This window comes from Crocodylus porosus, unplaced genomic scaffold, assembly GCF_001723895.1.
Source record: "Crocodylus porosus isolate Cpor-Errol unplaced genomic scaffold, CroPor_comp1, whole genome shotgun sequence".
Lineage (NCBI taxonomy): Eukaryota > Metazoa > Chordata > Crocodylia > Crocodylidae > Crocodylus > Crocodylus porosus.
In genome coordinates, this window is record NW_017728915.1 from 36,380,866 (window position 1) to 36,402,290 (window position 21,425).

Genomic DNA, 21,425 nt, shown 5'->3' on the forward strand with positions numbered 1-21,425 from the left:
AAACAAAAAACAAAAATAAGAAAAGCCCCAGACTTACCACTCCTGCTGGCAGGGGCAATCCCTGCTGCCCCACATCACATGGGGGGCTCTTCCACAGCTCTCCAAATCCCCGAGGCCACTGCAGAAGCAGTGAGTTCCAGGGCTTTTCTCGATTTTTTTTTCTTAAAGGGCCAGAGTTGGGGTGGGTGGGGCACCTGGGGGGAGGCTGGTGGAGTGGGAGTGGGATCGGGGGCCTTGTGGCAGAGCCCCCCATGCAGCATGGGGCAGTGGGAGGCAGTAGGGGTTGTCTCCCACCCAGCAGCACCCAATGAGTGGGGCTTTTTTTTAAAGGGCCAGGAGCTGGGGCAGGCGGAAGTTGGGGGGCTGGCAGGGGTCCCCCCCCATGGTCCCTTCCCCCTTCCTCCACCCCTAGTACTTACCAGTTCTGAGTCAAGTTGCAGTTCCCTGCTGCAGCCATGGGGGACTGCTTAAATCAAAGCTCTCCAAATCTTTTCTGAAGATTTGGAGAGCTTTGAATTGATTTGGACCTTTTAAATGGTCCCTTGATTGAATTCGGATTCAGAGATTCAGTCGCCGAATTGCCTCCGAATTGAATCACTACCCAAAGCTTTGCACAGCCCTATTGATAACATAGTGTTTATCACCCTTAACTCTGTATTTATCAGCCCATTAAAAAAACCATACAGCCTCTCTCATTAGTTCAAGCTTTTCTTAAACAACTTTTTCCAAGAAAAGAATGAAGGGACATTACCCACTACCTGTTGGTTAGCTCCAAAAAGCCCTAAGCAGACACTGTGCTGTCTGCCTTTGCGCCATCTCCCACAGCATGAAGCATAGCCAGCATGTGGTCTGCTAGCTAATGTAGAGAGGTGTCTGTGTAAAGCAGAGGGTAGGGGGGAGTCCCTGCTTGAGTAGGAAGTGATGAGGGGAAGGGGAAGGGGAAGGGGGGGGATCAGGAGAAAGCCAGGCAGATGCCTGCAGTCTCTGCCAGAGCTGCAGCCAGGGAGCAGAGGGGAGGAGCCAGCTCTGCTGGGCTGAAACAGAGAGCAAACCCCCACTCAGTGTTGTAAACCAATTGAGATGCTGGAGGACTTTGATTCAACTTAGACCAGAAAGAGGTCTGGGACAGATAGTGCAAAAATCTGTTTGACCCAAATCAGTTAAGTCTGATACTACATTCAGCCAGGTTCATCTCAAACTGGCTTCAGCCATTTTCAAACTGGTTTATGTGCACTGAACATCTGTTGTGTTACAAGTTTAAACCAGGTTCTGATCACTTAAACTGGTTTACATGTAATGTCTGTCCCTAGCCAATGGCTTCCAATCAATACATTTTTGCCTCTCTAGAGATATTTCCTAGCAAAGGTGTGTGTATATACATACACATGCATATACATACACACATATCCCCCCCCACACACACACACATATATAAAAAGAGAGGAAGATGGGATATCTAAGTATCCAGATGTGTCTTGACTGCTTCAGCAAAAGTGCCAAAAGAAAAGCCGCCAAAGTCCCTAATCAGTATTTAAATATCTTCCCCATTTATCTCCATCTAATTTCACCTTAAGACTTTTTGGGGCTTGTGGAGGGATAGCTATTTTTAAACAGAGGGAGAGTTCAAGACCTATGTGGTGGTTAGCCTAAAGCTTGATTCCCAGTGTTGTTAGTGATTTCTTTCTGCAAGCGTGAAATGTCATAAAGTGCTACAGTGATGCCTTTATGAATGGCCCACTTGTCTCTCTTTTTTTTTCCCCTGGGCAGCTCTTTTTCACCCCAGACTTGTCCAGAAGCCCAAAGCAGTTTAGCAGATAGGGCAGTTAGCAGCTAGCAACTCTGACTCGCATGAATTATGGAAACCTCAATAGAGCTCAGCTGACTTTTACTTCCCAAACTGATGCTTTTTCTTCTGCCGTATTTTTTTTTCAGGAAAAGGGAAAGGTTGAGGTGCACCGATCCCATATTCCAAGACACACACCACAGTGCATCTATCAACGATGAACAAGAAAAATTATGTGCCTAAATCAAATTCCAGATGTAAACATTCCTGAACTATAGGAGAAGCCAACTTCCAGCTCTGAATTTTGCAAACGGCTTGTATCTGGAGTATTCAGAGACTGCCGAGGTCTGGAGCGGGGCAGGAATTTTGCAGCCCCATCTCTTTCAAAAAATGGACCTTGTTTAAAAATAACTCTCTCTGCCAACTCAGCGCTTGCCACAGTATTGAGCAGAGTGCTCCTGGATTTCAGTCCCCAGTGGGGAATTCCCCTGGTTGAGAATCGCTGCACTTGAGATCCTTTTAAGGGGTCCACACAATATTAGTCTTGTGGGGTGTGCAAACACATGCACATGGTTCACAAGGCCAACCCAGAGATTTGAAGTTGAAACCCATCATGTCAAATGCATCAAAAGACCTCAATAGGTTTCAGAGTCGTTTGCAACAAAAGTATTGTTCAACTTGTTTTCTAGAGTCAAAAAAAAAAATACGAGTGAAAGCGAAGAGCTGGCATTTTCCCAGGGGCGCCTCGAGTTTAAAAATGCGGAGAACCACTGTCGCTCTGTAGGAGGCAAAGGCAAACATTTTGGTGAAATCAGTCTCATCAGAAGGGCTTGCAAATCATTTCTGGAGCACTACTGGTAAATCACTGAGGAATCTCTTTGAGATCAGATGTTAACAGAGGTTTCCACATTTGTTTAAAAAAAAAAAAAAGAAAAAGAAAAAAAAGCCTTCACCCTTTCCAGCAAGTCAGGCTGGATGGCTGTACGGGTGGCTTGGTGCCCAGACAGAGAGGAACTGAAATAAATATGAGCACAGTTAAGAATTTTCTTTATTGAGAGCACCTGCTCCGTTTTTACATGTAGCGCTAGCTGAAAAACCCTTTGTTACAGCATGCTCCGCTCCAGAGGAGCCCGGCGCAAGCATTTTGGTACTGAACCAGCCCAGATGAGTAGTGGAGACCTCTCTCCCTGGAAGGATTTTCTTTGCTTGGCTCCAAAAGATTTAATTCAACTTTTCCAAACAACGCAAAAAAAAAAGAAAAAAGAAAAGCCTTTTGAAGACACTCAGATGCTGTTGAGAGATAAATTCATTTTTTTTTCTAAGTCAGTTTGCTTGCGTCCTAAGCCAACGCGCTGAGGAGATGCACTGATTACATTTCTGCAGATGACTTGGTGAGCATGAAAGCAAAGGATTAATAGGCATGGCGCGGCGCGGCGCAAGCAGCCCTGCCAATAAAAGTTCAGTCCTAACCTGCAGCCTCCAGTGCTATGGCAGCGGGGGACACACACCTCCGACTCTTCTGCTCAGTCCTGGCCTGCAGCAGCTCCTGCCCTGTCAATCACACGCCTCCCTGATCAGAGACTGCTGTTATGTGAAGGATGATGCCAAACATCTTCTAGGGATTAGGCTGAGATAAGAGCATTTAATTGGTGTTTCTTAGAGGGAAAGTATTCGAGATTAATCATACCAGTTTACCCTGGTTAGCAATTCCTTTGACTCCAATTAGTCTACTCACACATTGCTTAAAGAGCTGCTTCTTCTGCTGGAAGAATCTGCTGCCACATTTTTCTGTAGAGACGCACCATCAAGCCACGAACGCTGACAACAGAAGTGATGGCTTTTTGCCGAGGCCGAGGGAAACCGAATACATAAGCAATGCTCATGTGAATACACGGTCGCAGCCGTAGGCCCCTAGTATGCACAGATCTTTAGGATGAGAAATGTCCGGTACATGGAGGAGCATCATCACTTAATAAACTAAACCAATAATGACTTTATGTAAAAGTACCAAGGAGCAAAAGAGCAGCAGGATGCAAGTTCAGAGCAGCGAGCCTTCACTAGCTCGTTATTGTCTCACCGACGTTCGGTTCCCGATGCTTCAGTGCAAGGTGCATGCAACCCTCTGCAACGCAGCAATAAGATAAGCCTGCCGCGAGACATGTTTCTAACTACTCCTTCCCAGTAGTTAATACTTGGCCCTCTACCCTTTCCTAAGCTCTTATTTATTTTAAATATTTCATATTAGAAATCTGGATCGTCTCACTCCTGCCGACTTTGCCAAGGCTTTTTTATTTTATTTTTTTTGAGCAATGCGAAACTCGGAGTCACAGCAAGCAGACAAATTATGCCTCATGTAAGAAAGCATTTCCTTTTGTTAGTTTTGAATTTAATAGGCTTCCAGATTTGTGTTGAAAATGGGATTACACATACTCTCTCCCTCTCTCAGACAAAAGCTTCCCTCTGTTAGGGAGGCAAATATTTTAAAGCATTCGTCTGCCAGCAAGAGGCTGCTTTGTGCTTCCAGAGCTTGTACTTGACTGTTCAGTGCCCTGCACAGTGGAGCTCATGGGTCTGATGGCTTGTCTACATGGGGACAATAGGGAAAATTTTGATGAATGAACCAAGTGTGAAGCCAAATTGCCATCAGTTAACATGCATTAAACATCCATGTGAAGTGACCTGGCTTTGGAAGGGATCAGATAGCACGATGTGTCCAGATTCGGGCTCTTGAACGACACATTTTGAACGTGTGCATCTTTCTCTTAATTCCCTTCTCTGGCTTTCAGATCGTCAGAGCTGAATACTACTGCTTTAAGCTGATACCGGAGGCATTATCGCTTTCTGACATCCCAACTCTTCGGCAACCTGCGTGATAAGAAAGAAGGAGGAGTGCGCACCGCATGGGGAGAAGGGAACCTCTGCAGACTGACAGCGACCCCGCCAGTCACCTCCGGCAAGTCTGTTCCCCATGCTCTGCCTCGGTTTTCCCCACCTGTAATCCTGACAGCAGAATCCATTCATTCGTATTTGTCAAATACCAAAAAATGCTTTGCCAGGAGGTAAAAAATAAAAAAAAAAAAGTATTGCACTTGTGGGTTTGACAGAAGGCTTGCTAGCTGCGAAGTGCTGTGTAAGTAGTAATAATATTATTATTATAAGAAAAAACGTGACTAATTTTGCATCTGCATGGCTTGAGAGAGTCATATATATGTGTATTAGTCAGCTGAAACCCAACCAGGCTTGGAGATGATTCTGGAGAGCCCCTTTGTAAGGAAAATCCAGCGTTCAAGGTCTCGGTGCCAGTGAGCGATGGCTCTGATGAGTCTCATCCTTCACAGAGCTGATTTGTAGCAGGGAGGTGCTTACTTTACAAAAAGTGCAGGCTGGCTTGTTGCCAAAACTACTGTAGGATTTGCTGTGAGCCAAAGCTTTAAAGAAAAAATAGAAAAAAATAGAAACGAAAAGAAAAAAGAAAGAGAGCCATCATCAGCAGAAGAGGAGACCATATTGGTTGAAAACATTGGTGCTATATTCTCCATAAAATACTCCTCCTATATTACACCATGCCTCCCGCCTCGCACCCCGTGCCCGCCAATTAATTGACACTTATTCCCCAGCATGCATTGCAGCATCCACCTACAACACCATGTAAATCATTGTGAGGCCCTTAAACATCCTGATAATTCAGATACACAAATGGAGGGGAGTAGGCTCCAGCAGATAAGATAAGGTAGTTCAACATTTGCACAGAAAGCGAGACGGGGCTATCGGTTGGTCTGTGAGCAAAACCTGGCAGTAGGTTTATTCTTGAAAGCCAAGGTCAGTATTTTTCTAGGTTGCACACACAGCAGGTTGTTGCAGATAAAAGAGCCATTGGGATCTATTTAAATGGAAGAGGAAGGGAAGGTTTATATAAACGGCAAAAGTAGACCCAAAGAATACTAATGAAAGGCACAGGGCAATAAGCAGACGGAGAAATTGAATTAGAAAATCTTGGACCAAGTGATCAGTTGAGTTGTCCGAAAGCTCGAGAAGAAGAGGCTCAGCCTACAGGACTGAAGTCAGGAGGACTGCCTGATTTATCTGGAGGCTACAGATCTAAAACTCCCCAAAGTGACTCCCTTGAATGCATTTGTTGTCTTGGGCTGTAAGGTAGAAGTTCAGCCTTGGAGGTTCAAAAGGGAGAAAAATGGAAGTAGGGTTTCTTCTGCAGAAGTTTCCTCTTCAGTAGGAATGCTTTCACGGAGCAGTGCGTTCAGTAACGGCAAATACAATGGCACTTTTACAAGAAATGGTTTTGGTAAGCGAAGTCATCTCACGGTCCTGGTTAGGACCTTCCCCTAATGCAGTGGGTGCATTCCTGCTCCTCATAAATTAGAAAACCTCTGCTAAACCCTTCATGGGCTTGGCTGCTTTATTCAGAGGTCCGGGGGAACTGATATAACCTCATGGTTAATGATCTCTGTTGGACTGGGACAGCGATGGCATGCTTGCCTGGGGTTTTATGTTGGGATGAGTTTCAGAAGAATGGCTTTTACATGCTCTAGTTGAGCTAGCTGCCAGGTCCCCATTACCTTAGTATCCAAGAGTGAGCTTTAGCAACTTCAGTGCATATATTTTCAGCTCACACCCATGATGTAGCGAAGCACTGTTCCCATTTCACAAAAGGGGAAATGAGGCAGGCAGGAACTTATGGTGCATCTACACTGCAGATGGAGTCAATTTGTAAGCAGGCAGGCCACGCCAAGGCGCATGCTGCCGCAGCTACCCTACTAGAACCACCCAAGTTGGCTTATTCACAACTAGCTCAGGTCTGCCTATACGAGGTACCATGGCACAAGTTTAAACATATATTCCCCAAGGCACAAAGAAGCTCTGGGGCAGAGCGGGGAGTTGAACGTGCATTTCCCGAGTGTCAGGCTAGTGACCATTGGACTGTCCTACTCTTTTGGTCCAGTGGGACGCCCTAATTGAGATGCGTCTGCTATGTCTTCTCAGACATTAGCATTGAGCTTCTAGGAGGAGCTGGGTCCTGTCCAATGTGTCACAGATCAGAGCTAATACACCGCGCCGAGCGATCTTCCTTTTGATATCCTCAAACAATTCACTTACTATGTGAGGAACTGGAGACTGATCCACAATGAGCAACGTATCTTCTGGGATCCCTTCCCTTTCTCTTCGTTGTTCCCTGGGAAACATCTATCTTAAACGCTTTAACAACCCCAAGTGTTTTCTTATCCCTTTCTCTTTCCTGCACACACATAATAGCGAAATCTTGTACCTCCAGGAGCGGCTGTATATTCAGCCCAGAAAAAAAAACTCATCATAGCCCTTCCCCCAGAATGAATACAATTCTGTGCAGTCATTGATTTTCTTGGGCTTTTGAATGAGAGGTTTTTGAAGAATGGGGAAATGCAATCCAAAAGTAATACAAAGCAAATGCCTCAATACGACATTCTAGGAAGAGACATTTATTGATTCCCGATTCCTAATTAATTTACTGTAGGATGTCAAGCATGGCAGGAAATCCAAAATATTTTTGCAATCCACTAAATATTACAGGAATGATTTTGGCTGGCACAAGGGAAGGAATGCTGGCTTACTGCAGCAAGTAAAGCCATTTGGTCTGAGCTCTTCCTGGGTTGTGTTTAGTTTATTTAGTATATAGCTCATGGGGACTTGCTGTTTCACATTTAGGAACAGCAGTAACACAGATGGGATAACACCAGAAGATAGAAGGGTTGCTATTAAAACTATATTTTGCCTTGCACTTAACATGGCATCAGTGTGAATACCACCCCAGACAAAGGTCTTCCCTTAGCATTAAATATAATGTTGGGTCATATCCCTAGCTTTCTGTTGAAGGCAAGCAAAAAAAAACCCCCAAACCCTTACCAAAATAAAAAAACTATGCACTACACAGCTCCTTAAGAAGAGGATGAGAGAACAAAACACCCATGTGGCAATAGTTGCATGACTTAATGATTATTGCAAGGTGCTTGGTCCTTCTGGTGGGGCAGGTCATACAAGACCCAGGAGAGGGATGGGACAAATGGGATGGTGAATTTATTTGCCATCCGTCTAGCATCAAAAGAACCATGTTGGATTCTACCGGCTGAGCTTTGGCACCGCAAAAAGAGCTCCTCCAAGGTGTCAGCTCTTTGTCTTTCCATGAACAACCTCCAGCTCCATCCTCCCAGTGTGCTCCAAACCCCAGCTCCATCCTCCCAGTTTGCTCCAACCACCAGCTCCATCCTCCCAGTTTGCTCCAACCGCCAGCTCCATCCTCCCAGTAATGCTCCCTTTTTCCTTGCAATCTGCCTTTCAAAAGTTGCAGGTTTTAGTGCTCATGGAGCCCTCCAAGACTGGTTTCTTCTATGTGAGCCCTGCTAAGACAGGGCAAACCAAGCATGGTGATGTTTAATAGGCTATGCATGTTCTGTACCAAAGAAACAGATCCCAGGCAGAGCGGGCCTTATTTTACAAGACATTGCTGAGCCCTTGGTGTTGAAATGCAGGTGATCAGTTTCCAATCAGATAAGATGATGGCAGTTCCAGATGACCCTGCCATCAGCTTAAGGAATCTCCATGCAAGGAATGTCAGGATTAGGTTTCACTTGGAGCCTGGACACATTTATAATGTTTCACTAAATGAATAGGGAGTACTGTGACCCAGCAGGGAAATTTATGGTCTTGGTTGTGGCTCTGACAGGACTTTGGAGTGAGATATCATGGGCCTGGGGGTGGAGGCTCATCTTAAACTTAAATTGGGGTGGGGGTGGGGGTGAGAAGCAGAGATAAAGCAGCTGTTGAAAAGCTTAAGCTGCAGGGCTTGGGCTAATGGCAGCTAAAAGAGAATTTCCTTGCTGAGGTGTCAACTGTCCACCACCAAGTGTCCATTAATTGAAAAATATTCAACTGGGAGGGCTCAAGCCCCATATTGGGAGGTCTCAGCAGTCACCTGTAGCATTACTTTAGTCCCTTACAAGGAGGAAGGAGGAAAGAGTTTCATAGGGAAGGGGATTATGGCTAACAATATACAATGTGACAGACCCAGGGAGCTTTGCAACCCAAGGACCATTCACTCTGTAGTTTGCGGTCACATAACTCATGCTTCCCGCATGCCAGCCCAAGGGATTTATTGCCCTTTTTGAGTTTAACAAGGTCTGCTGCATAGTGCAGAAGAGAGATCCCAAGGCATCTCAGAGAAGCCATGGAAGATAATCTTCATTTAACGCAGTTGAGCGACATCTCCTAACCCTCACCATCCTGCCCTGCGTGTATCCTTGCTGAAGACCGGAGAAACGGTGGTTAAAAATGGAGTGAAAAACCAGGGTTGACAGATACACTGGAAGTTTTAGCAAATGCAGCTGTTTTCATCTTGCTTTGGTTTGCACCATCAGGATACAAAGCAAGGAAAACCATTTCTTGGTTAGTTTTGAAGAAGGAAAAAAAAATTAAATACACAACCTGAATAATAAAAAAGACCCCCAAATCTCCCCCCCTCACTCCATCAGAAGCTACACAATAACAGTAAATAAGTAGAAAAAAACCCAGAAACATGGTTTTGGAAAGCAATATTTTTTTTTTTTTTGGGGGGGGGGGGGACCATAAAAAATGCTTTTACGATTAAACAAAAAAGAGACCCTGATCATTGTGGTCCCAAAAAACGCATGTTCAGGGTCTGTCTTTTTCTTTAAATCTTAAAGGCATTTTTTTCATTTTTCCAAAGAACCCAATAAATGCAAAAATATATATATATTTTTTGAAGAAACGATGCCTGGAAAAAGGCCACATTTCATGTTTTTACTCTTGAAAAATGTCAACCAGCTGTCGCTATGCAACTAGAAACCAGGCAGAATTTCCCTCCATTCAGGTTTCTGTTGAAACTAGAAAGCCAACTCAGGTTCCTCAAAATTTTTCAAGTTCCCAAAAGTTTCCAATAAATTCTAGCCCGAGTTTGCTCAAAACTTAGACCCGTAAGTCTAAACCGCATAACAACACGAAACTTTGGATTTAATTAAGTTTCACTTTGAGTTTTTGGACTGAGCCTGCGACTCAAGGCAAAGTTCAAGGAGCCTAAACTGAAGGCAAGCAAAAATGCTTTTTCTCAGCTAGCTGAAATTAATATATATATCATTGCATACTGAAGCTGGAATCTGGATGGGAGCTTTCCCACTGGTTTCAGTGTAGCTGGAGTTGAAAGCTGAATGCTTGGAGTGCCTAATTTGACCCCGGTGAACATGCAGAACATTTTATCTCTAGGAATATTATTCCTAAAGGATCTACCAATTATTTGAGCAAGAGACTTTTTATTCTTTCTGTGCAACTGGTAGCACAGTAGCATCCTGGTCCGTTACAATGATACAAATACATAAAGACCTGAGATTCACAGCAGGTTTCACTCTCAATTCAGATTTCTTCAAGTATTCATATTTCCATAATTTTAGTGTGAAGGGGGACAAAAAAAAATACTCTACTACCTTTGGCTTCACAGTCCCCTGCTGGCCATTGCATGCATGGTGGGAAAGAGTAGCTGATAACACAGACGCGAAGAGTGTTTTTTCAGAGAAATCTATACCTAGGCAACAATTTTACTGGAATCTAAACCATCTCATGCAGGCAAAGAACTTTGAATCCTTGCCAGAAACGATAAACACATCCCATTTGTCTTTCCTTATCTGTTTGGGTTTTGCTAATAATCACCCCTCGTTCCCTTCCGTTCATTTTCGGTGGCTATTATCAGTGGACAGCAATGATATCCTCCCCAGGCAAGAAACACACAACATTTGTGTTAGGAAATATGTCTCACCAACGTTGCCCTTTCATCTAAGACATGGTCACAATAGACCTTAACATCAGAGAGGCAGGGCTGTGAGTGAACTTAATTACGGGGTTTCAATTAAGACCTAGCATGGAATAGGTGAACGCTGGAACTCAAGGGACTCTTTTCCGAAATTTTGGCAGAAACATTTATTAAATCAAGCCCACCAAAAGACCCCATTAGAATCAGTGGCAAATCTCCCTTTGACCTCATCTGAGAGTCACTTTGGCCCTAAGAAGATGACACGTGCTGCCATGTATCCTAACATTTAGAAGTATGATGCATACACCGTTGTAAGACTTAAACCTTAAAGAATATGCTCGCCTAAAAGTTGATGAATTTGAATTCTAAATCCTATTTGATTTACACTTTTCTGACAGCCCCATGCCTATTTCAGAAAGCATATTGCTTAAATGCTTTGCTGGGTCATAGTCACAGAAAGTGGTGAGGGAACTTTGTGCATTTCATCACCAGTATTTCTTCTCCACGTGTGTGTGTGAGGGGAGTTTTTCATCAATACTTGCTCTACTTAGTGGGATAAATTAACCTGATAAATGCCTCTTGGACGAAAGTGCATATTCTAACACAATGTACTCCCACATAATAATTTAAAGCCAACTCTGAAACACATGTAACCTTAACAGTAAATGATTTTCTGTGCACACAAGGTGAGCAAGGAACATTTTAAAATAACATAATCTAGGTAAAACCCAGTGCAATAATGTTTGCTACAAATGTGGGAGTCACTGAGATGGAAGCCAATATCACATTCCTGGAGTCTAGGGCAGAAAACGTGGAGGAGTTGAGATGAAGTACAGATTTTCTTCTAATCAAATCCAGAAGACATGTTGTAAACCTTATTCTAAGAGGTCCACTAAGTTTCCAGCATGAACATGACAGGCAAAATTGTAGACTTGATCATTTAAAAAACCTGTGGATTCCTGGGGTTTTGGCTGCATCAGACTTTGAGAAAAGACATGCTGAAAATTGCTGAGGGGTGCTACCCGATCAAACTGCCAAGAGTTTTAGTCTGCCTCTCTAATACAGAGAGCAGCTGGTTAACTCCCAACTAATTACCTCTTCATTTCTGCAATCACTCTACAGTTTGTTTAAGGCAAGACTGCCTGGAGATTTTAGGGACCAAGTCAATTTTGTTCAGTTGTGACAGCAAATAAAAGTTTGGACTGGTATACGAGACCTCATTATTATCTGCATTTTTTTCATTTGCCTGGTTGTTGTGGGTGTCTTACATGATGGCCTCGTAATTGGGGTAATTGTAGAAGAAATTCTGGGTTCTGCAACAGCATACTCAGATAGGATGTTTTTCTAACTAAAGCAGAGAAGCCAAGCTGCCATTTACTGTAAATCTTATTGGGCCAGATTCTATCATAGTGGGAGTATTTACATGTGGACTTTAATGCGCATTAGCCTATTTTAATGTGCGTTATTAAAGCATCACCAAAAAAATGTTATTTGGCTAATATGCATTAAAATAAGCTAAGGCATATTAAATGTCACTTAAAAACTACGGATGTTCATGTGCTCCAGGAGTTGGGGGGCAGCACTTTAATTAGAGCAGCTCTGAGAGCTGCTCTAATTAAAGCACTTGGAGAGTCATGTGTATCACTGTCCCCATGCTGAAAACTGGCAGCAGGAGTGCTTTAGCTAAAGTTCATTGAACAAGCTTTAGTTAAAGCACCCCCACCACCACTTTTCAGGGTGAGGATGCTGAATACACATGACTCTGGAGTCTGCTGGAACGTGGTAATTACCACGTCTACCAGACTTGATTAATCTGCTGCTCCAATTAATCAAGCAGATTAATCAAATCTGTAATTATAGCACCTTGGAGCAGCATATATAGGCTCCCTGTGCTCTTTATATCATGCACATTAAGACAGACTAATGCACATTTTCCTAGTAACTCTCAATGGATTTAATGTGCATTAACTAAAGCACGTTAATGCACATGTAGATGTGTCCACTGAAAAGCACATACCACACAAGCAGTTCTTCTCTCTTCCACAGGGAAAGGTTAACAGAGACAACTGCTTCAGGTTTTTAAATAATTATGTAGACTATCTTCCTCAACCTGTTCAGCTGGGAGTAGTCTCCTACAATGATATTGTTAACTGCTTTGTCCAATCTTTAAATCACTCACATTATTAGAGGGCAGTTAGCAGTTTCCTTAAAATATTAAAGTTCAACTAAGTTATGTTTCCTAGTAGGAAAATTTTTTCTTAGCACACATTTGGGTTTAAAAGCCCTTCGTCAGGCTGAGAAAGCATCTGCAGTTGGTGTGTGCATAGACCAGCATGGCTACAATCTACACCCCTCTTCCATAGTAGCTTTACCAGTAATTTCCTTTATGTGAAATGACTTCTACAGGGTACCCTAAACCATCACTCAGGTTCCTTTGGTATTTATATGTGTATATGAAAAATTAAGCTATGGGCATATATAAAGTTGTCTCTCTCATACTCATGAGCCTCATAGTATTAGTACATTAGTGTACACACTGCATTAGTATAGCTTGTGCATATGTCAATATGTTTCTTTATATATCTCTATAGAGCTATATATCTATAGATAGATATATAGATAGATAGATAGATGGATATTATATTAGTTTTGAAGATTGAACATTCAAACACTCGAAAGCTTAGGAAGCGCTTGAATCAAAATTATTCATGTGGTTTTATATTTTGTACGGGTGTGTTATGACAGTCTTTAATTACACTATCACAGCACACCACAAATTCACTGCCAGCTTCCTACTTCTGTAACAGATGAGGTTGGGGGGCAAAGTCCAAAAGACAATAGCTTCATTCGCTATGCAGTCCTGCTTCATTTTTGGCATGCTGTTTACCTTGTGCAATGAATATAGCAAAATAAAGCAAAAATAGAATGAGATGATGTCATTAATGTTTGCTCCTTAAGCTGTTCTCAGCAGCTGCAAGAAGAAATCGCAGACCAATTCAAATTCTCTGTTGCGGCACGGAGATGGCCTAGGAGCAGTCTGGTGGGTCCAAGGTCTCGTAAGCGAGGGAGCATGCTCAGGGCAAATGGATTCTTCAAAGAATGTAGTCGCCGAACTCCAACAAAGTATCTACCGTCCACGTGAAAACCGACATCTAACAAGACAACTTGGAGGGCTGTTCTTCATTTATTTTTATTTTTTTCCCCTGTAGATATTGCATGCCCGGGCAAACTGAATCTTTCACGTATCCCTGAGGATTTTTTCTTTGCCTCCATTTCTATCCCATTTTAACTAACCCTTCATGTTCCTACTTCTCAGGGCACACCTACACGAGACGCTTCTGAACATTAGCCAAATAACACTGCATAATAGCATGCTGGTTAAAAACCATGGGAATAACCTACTGCGCAGAACTATTAAGCTAATGCGCAGCAGGCATCACCAAAGAACCGTGCGCTGGCGCTACTACACAGTAACTCTAGTTACTAATCTTTTAGTTAGTATTTTATTAAGCAAGTACTAAACTAAATGTGGAGGATCTAAGGCACATTAATGAACATGTAGACGCACCCTCAGTGTTATGACCACCCTTCCCTCAGGCAAGAAGGACAGAATTTCCTTGATGTCCCATTTAAAAGAAATCATTGGAGCACCTCCAAGCAAAGAAGTCCATGTCCCTTCAGGGATACAAGCGCTGCCTCCACAACTGTCCTAGCTGTTGCAGGCATGGAGAGCAAAACCCGTCCTGATACGCAAATTCAGGTCTCCAAAGCTTGTGCGTCATGCCACGCCATTATTTAGAACCTAGTTCTAAATTTTACAAAAATGCTTGAAAGGATTTTGCTATATTAACTAGCCCATTTCCTTAAAAATGGCACTGGAGCATTCCTTATTAGCCTGTCTGCTATACAACGCACATCTGTTTTCTGGAAAGAGTTACAGGAATGCTGCGCCAACTGACTGATCCAACTGGCTGCTCATTCGGAGGTGCTTGCTACTAGCAACTATAACAAATCAGGGGGGAAAGACATATTTGTGGATTTGACATCAAGAAAAAATTCCATTGATGTGAAGGATTCCAATACCATTTTGTTGGGAATGTATCAGGCTGTTAGAAGAATGGATATTTCCCCAATTGTATTTTTTTTCCTTGGCTTCTTCAGAGCTACCCTCAACTCCCCAAGGACACCAGAAAAACAAAACAACAATTAGCCGTGTCTAGGTATTGATTGTCCCCTATGGAAGAAATGGGTAAAGTCCATACTTTTTTTGCACTGTGACAGCTATACATTCACTTCTAGGAAACTTTCCGAAGACCATAAACATTTGGGTGAAATTTCTGCAGCCCTCACAGCCAAAATATGATGAGCTATTGCTCTCCTAGGGAAATATAGCGGGGCAGCAGAAAACAGCGCTGCTGAATCATTTTCTTCACTGTGAATAGCATGGCAGAAAATGTTACTTCTTTTCTTGAGATTTTTAAAGCAAGATTTTGGCCACTTACAACCAGGATACTTTTTGCAAGAGTTGTGGGTACTAGCTCCAACATCCTGTCCGATTAGAGGTTATTCCAGTTCAGCACAGGGAGAGACATCTCCCAAGTTGCATGTCTCTGGTGGAGGAAGCCTTCCTGGTTTTTTCCTTTTACATTGATGGGGCCCCAATAGGAGCGACATCCCTAAGGGCAGCTGGAAGGGCATGGTTTGATGAGGCAGGCATCACTCAAGCCATCTAAGGGTTTGCAGGTCAATACCCTTCAACTCTAATTGGAAACCAACAGGGACTGGGTTAAAATGAAGGAGCTCAGATGTCCCAGAGAGGAACAGTGCTTACTGCATGGGCTATTTCAGCTTCCAGGTTGATTTAAGATATTCTTTGTGAAGACAGCACCATGGTTGTCTGCTACGCAGTTGGCAAAGGCATGGATCATGGAAACAAGGTCCGTCTCCAAAGCAAACGGCCATGGCATCCTAGCCAGACACAGGAGGGAAAGGCTCTCCTTTGTAACCATAGGTTAGGCACTTGCAGAATGCAAGCAGTGTGCCCACACTAAGAAATAATGGGTTTGAATCCTCAATCCAAGGTATAAATCCTCTGTCTTGCTTTCTGAGTACTTCCTCTACCCTTGTATATATTAGTCGCATCTAGACTGACCTTCAGTCTTCTTCCTTTTTGCTCATCCAACAGACTCTGCTTGTTGATTTGCAGAAGGCAGGGGCAAAGTGTACATGGGGTATAGCTCAAAGCACCTCAGATCATCGTATTCACTGCTTGGCCATGGTCTGGAATAAGAGACCCCTTTTGCCCAAGCCCCCTGCACACAGCCCCAGTTACTGATTTACTTGTGCTTGGCCTAAGGTTTGTAAAGTCATTTGGAAGATGTTTTATGGCAGAAGTCACCGTCTCCAAGTCAGCGATTGCACCGTGATGGTGCAGAAGACGGTAATTGGTCTGGGCTACCGTGTATATCTTGTATTCTTTGTCGGTACACTATGTATCTTGTGGTCTGCAAGTTCATTTATTGCCTTGCAGCCTACGCTTTGGAATTGCCCTCTGACAGTGGCTTTCTGATGTGCCATTCAAATGCACATCGCTTTTCAGCCCGTATTTTTATTACGGCGAGAAAGCCTGCCTATAGCTTTAGACTGCTGTGAATATCTTACGGCCGTGTCCCAACAAGTATCACTTTCCAATTTCATTCCCCTCAAGAAGCTCTGTCAACAACTTCTCCCACTTCCATTAATCTTGGATTTTACCATCTCATAGCCTCCAATTCTCTCAGCTCCCTTAAAGATGTGACCAGTGTTTCTGCTCAAGTGCTGACAATTGCTGTTTCTCATTCTTACGTGGAGCTGCTCCCACTGCTAAGAGCCACATGCAGCTTTAAATAATACCTATTCATCAGTAATGGATACAGAGAGCCAGCTCTGGATTTCTACACCGAGGGACTGATGTGTTTTACATACCTTTCCTTTCTCAAAAGGGATTTTCTGTCTCTGAGCACTAAATATGAGAAGCATTTTTCAAATTCTTTGACAGAATGCTTTTAACATATCGGGGGGGGGGCGTTAATAAATCTTCGCCATTTGTACTATTCACTTTTTATTCTTAATGAAGTATTGATCAGGAATGGTGAGGGGGGTTTCTGCTCCTCAGCCTGGAGTGAAAGTGATGTATTGCCCTGCTGGGACTCCCATGCAAACAGATTTGCTTGGAGCAGTGGGCTGCTCAGTCCTCAGGGCCTTCCCCCTGACAGTAAGGAAACTTGAAGAAAGAGCATTAAAATCATGCCAGACCACCAACCTGTCAGCATTCCCCCATTCCCCGCAGCTTTCAGACAGGCTTTTTCTTTGCATTGCTCCTGCTGAACGCGAGCACTGAACTGCTCCAGGACAGAAGCAACTCATCATCCACTTGCAGACAGGGGTGGGGCCGAACCAAAAACCCAAATGCACCCCCAATGGCAGGGATGGGAAATCAGCAGCAGATAAGACAAAGGGGGATGAGTGACCAAAGACGTTCTAGAAACAGATCCGCATTCCTGCACACCCCCCAGGCAAGGGCTGGCATTTGATTTCTGGTTCTCCAGAGGTTGCGCTGCTGCTGCTGCTTCTGTTCAGAGCCCGAAAAGGGATCTTGTAGGTCTCACATAAGCCTGACTCCATTGAGATGCTTCCCCACCAATTGAATTAGACTGCCACTTGATTTACATCCTACATCTTGGATGCATCGGCCTCTTAAACACAACCCAGTCTCCTACCGTGTCAAATGCGCACATGGGAGTTCCTTTATAAACATTTGTCTGTCTCTCGGGACAGTAGATTTGTGTCATGTGAGGCATCAGCTGGTTGGACATCTGCAAGCATGGCCGTAGAGCCCAACTCTCGAATGACAGTCCCTTCCTTAGGAGTCTTGGAGCAGCAGAGACTTCCTATGCTTGAAGACGGGCGATTGCACCCAATAGCTTGCTATTGGGCACACATTGCACTAGCAGCTTTTTTTCCCCCAACTACTCAGTTGGTCTAATAAAAAAAAAAAATCAACATCTACTCAAAGAACCTTGCCTGCCCAGTACCTTCCTTATGTATCTAACAATCCTGAACGTGGTGCGGGTTCTTCTTTCCTCTGCATGTTGGCTTTCCTCAAAAGCTTTCATCCCATGCTTAATAGACTTCGATAATATGACACAACAAAGCAACCCCCTTCAAAGCCACTCTTGAAAAGGAGGGAGCACATGATAAGGTCATTCTCAGGAGGTTGCGCATTAAGGGAAGCAGCACGTTTCTTTGACCATCTCACCATTGCGTGGGACAATCCAATGTAGCATGTTCAAATCTGAAACACTGTGCTGCCCTGTGGACACCTGGCATTATTTAGACTGTTTCTCCTTTATCAGATTTACTGTCATTTAGAGGAACGCAACATAGAAAGACTTCCTTTTGTGAAGTGCTTTGTGAACTATAAACCAATTTCCTTCAGGGATGACCCAAAGACGATTGATGTCAATGGCTTTGCTTCAGACCCATAAACATTTAGCAACAGAGTTAGGCCAACAAAAAGTCAAGCCTTGAAGATTTTCAAGCAAAGCTCCTCTCAGATGGTCAAGTTTTCAAAAAATAACTCAGGCCCTTTGGCTGTCGGTGAAGAGAGGCTTCAAAGGGCCTGGCTCATTTCTGAAAACAGGAGTGAGCCTCCAGCATTGCTTAGATTTTATAGGAAAATGTTCCAGTAATAAAATAAAATAAAATTAAAAAAATAAGGAAAGTTCTCTAGAATTGGCCAATCATCTGTATGAGGTTTTGGTGTTAAAAGGAAAATGCACACAAGAATGTTCAAATCTGCTGTAAGAGCAAGCTGCCTTTCCAGTTCAATAACTTTATGGGCACGTGGAGGTATATAAGTGTTGCCATAGTTAATATATAAAATATGCTGCATGTAGAAGAGATTAAGAGAATGCTGGCACAGTGGGAGCAGCTTGGATAACATGTTTTTTAGGGTACGGGCCCCAGGGACACTGAGCAGGACAAGTCATGCCTTCTCTCTTTGGGGCTACTGGTAGGTTGAAGTCCTCAAATCTGCTTCAAAAGGAGCCTCAGTCTCAACTGATCCTTGGGAGCTCTCCAGGGGTGGAAAACTGGTATAGATCCAAGGTCAAGGTCTGATCTTCTTCTCCCCCATCCATCCATAAGTCCCATCAAAATATTAGGATCCATTGTAGGGATAGTGAAGCATCTATGGGAGCTGTTTCTACATATGAGCATAGGGGCTCTCCTGTGCAATAGGTAACCAGTAGACAATGTCGCATATAGGGGAACTGGGGGAGAAAGAGACACAGATCAATAATTAAGATCAATAATTATTCAATTATTTTTCTGTAGACCACCACACACACCCCTCTTCATTCATACAAAGCCACTCTCAGGTAGATAGGACTAGGGCTCGCATGATTTCTAGGAAATCTATTGAATTTATTAGGAGTTTAAAAACTGTTTGCAGTGTTTCCAGAATTTAGTCTGGTATGAACATTGCCGGTACAGCCCATTGCTTCTTAGATGGTGAAACTAAGATGTATTATCCTGGTTTGAACTGGGGTTGCCTTTTTAACACCTAAACGACATTGAACTTGAAATGTGTTTCAAGTCTGGCCCTTCTGATTCTGAAGTCTTAATGTTATAGGGTATGTTTCCAGATGCTAGATGTCTACACTTCCACTCCCCCTAAAATCTGCTAGGAGAGGATAGATTGATTAATAATCATATTAGAGCCTTTGGAAAACCTACAGTTTCATCTTCTACAGATGGCCAACATCTGGAGAATCCATCAGACTTCCCTTTCACCGTCATCACCTCTTCCTCATCACTCTGCATATATGTTGTTTAGAGCCACAACAAGGCTATATAACAACTAGAAGCAGTACCCCCCTCTGTCTCTTGCAAATAAAGAGCCCTGCTGGAAAGTATTCCCATGAAGCTCATCTTCTAGGAAAAAAGCCAAGAGATGAGTAAAGAATTTATGCCCTAAATCTTACTTGTTGTTTTTGGTTTTGGCTTCTTTCATGGAAATGGAGTCCTTACCTAGGTGCTACTTCAAACTATCTTAAGATTTCAACCCTACAGAAATTCACTTCTGCTAGAAATCCTGTGGAAATTGCATATTGTTGTAGCACAGTGAAAGGGAACTACTCATGTACTCTTGTAGGTTTGGGATCTTCAGCAGACACTTTGATGGAGGATCCCTGTGGGTAGCACAGGGGATCAGATTTGGTCTGGTCCTAATAAAAGTCTGCATTAATAAAACAGGATCAAAGAGTACTCACAACTTTCACAGGTGTTACTACATTGGAAAGAGCTGTATCTAGTAGTAAGGACAAAGAAATAATACGCCAGGATTTCTAACAATTTTCTTCTGCTTACCCAGAGTACTATACTAAGATGGATCATCCTCATTCATCCATATAATTAAAGAACAAGTAATGAATCCAGTAACAAACCCAGTTGATTGGTTGATACACATTTAATTTTCCCCATGATTAGTCTAGTGAGAGTAGGGAGGGAGTGTGGGGGGTGGGGGGAGAAAAAGAGTGAAAAATCTCAAGATGAACTTCATTTCTTCAGAAACTACAGCCACTATATTTAGACAAAAATCAAACACACAGATACTTGTTGGAAAAGAGAAACCCTACTGCTAAAGACAACCTTAGGAGCAATAGCAGACACAAAATCAGTTATTACTTTTCAGTGTCACATAGCATCAAAAACAGCCAATGAAAATACATATGACAGACAACAAGGTACAGATCAGGGAGCTAACTTTTTTGCTTTTCTGAGAGAAGCTAGACTACTGCCTGGGACTCAGCATTACCAAGACGATGCTGCCAATCTGGGTAGTAGTCCAAAAAAGAGGAGCTGAAGCAATAACAGAACTGGAAGGAATGAACCCATCCATAAAATTTTGAAAAATTAACAGTTAATTTAAGATAATTATTTTATTCTTGCCATAGCATCATGCACACCTATCATTCTGGTGATATAAATGAAAATAAATTAAGAAAAAGATCATCTAAGGAGGAATAATGGGTCTTAGAATCAGAGAATGAGAGAAAATGAGGGTTACATTCCAGGAGGCCACATCTAGTCCATCTAGTCCTCAGGAGGTCACATCTAGTCCAAACCCATGCTCAAAGCAGGACCAGCCTCAACTACATCATCCCAGCCAAGGCTTTGTCCTAAAAACCTCCAAGGATGGAGATTTCACCTCTCCGGGTAACCTGTTCCAGTGCTTCACCAACCTCCTAGTGAGAAAGTTTTTCCTAATATCTAACCTAAACTTCCCTTGCTGCAACTTGAACCCATCGCTCCTTGTCCTGTCACCTGCCACCACTGAGAACAGTCCAGCTCCATCCTCTTTGGGATGCCCTGCAGGTGATCTTCAGATATTTGGACCTGGATGGAATGGGCCCATTGGTGGTAATTGCAAGGGGTCCAAATTAGGAGAAAGAGGTGAAATCCTGAAAGGAAAAGTCCTACTTTTAGATTTAAATATCCCAGATTTTCAACTGAGATGCATTGCATTATGGAACAGCTTTCTAAGGTAACTGGTAAGAGCTCTATTGGTTTGGACTATCTAAACTTTTCTTCCCAAGGTGGAGAACCTTGCATTTTTCAGTGTTAAACACCAGAAGACAGGCGGGTGATCCAGGCTGACCTGGACAGACTCAGCAAATGGGCAGACAAGAACCTAATGGTGTTTAACACCAAAAAAATGCAAGGCTCTCCACCTTGGGAGGAAAAACCTGCAGCATCCTTATAGGCTCGGCAGTGCTACGCTGGCTAGCACTA

At 43.2% G+C, this 21,425-nt stretch overlaps 1 long non-coding RNA gene across 1 annotated transcript; it reads left to right on the forward strand.

Annotated features, from left to right (window-relative positions):
• Positions 1-1,935: 1,935 nt before the first annotated feature.
• Positions 1,936-7,208, forward strand: LOC109310675. The gene is made up of 2 exons (XR_002101292.1): positions 1,936-3,891; positions 4,570-7,208. It is a non-coding gene; the product is annotated as an uncharacterized LOC109310675 (long non-coding RNA).
• Positions 7,209-21,425: the final 14,217 nt, after the last annotated feature.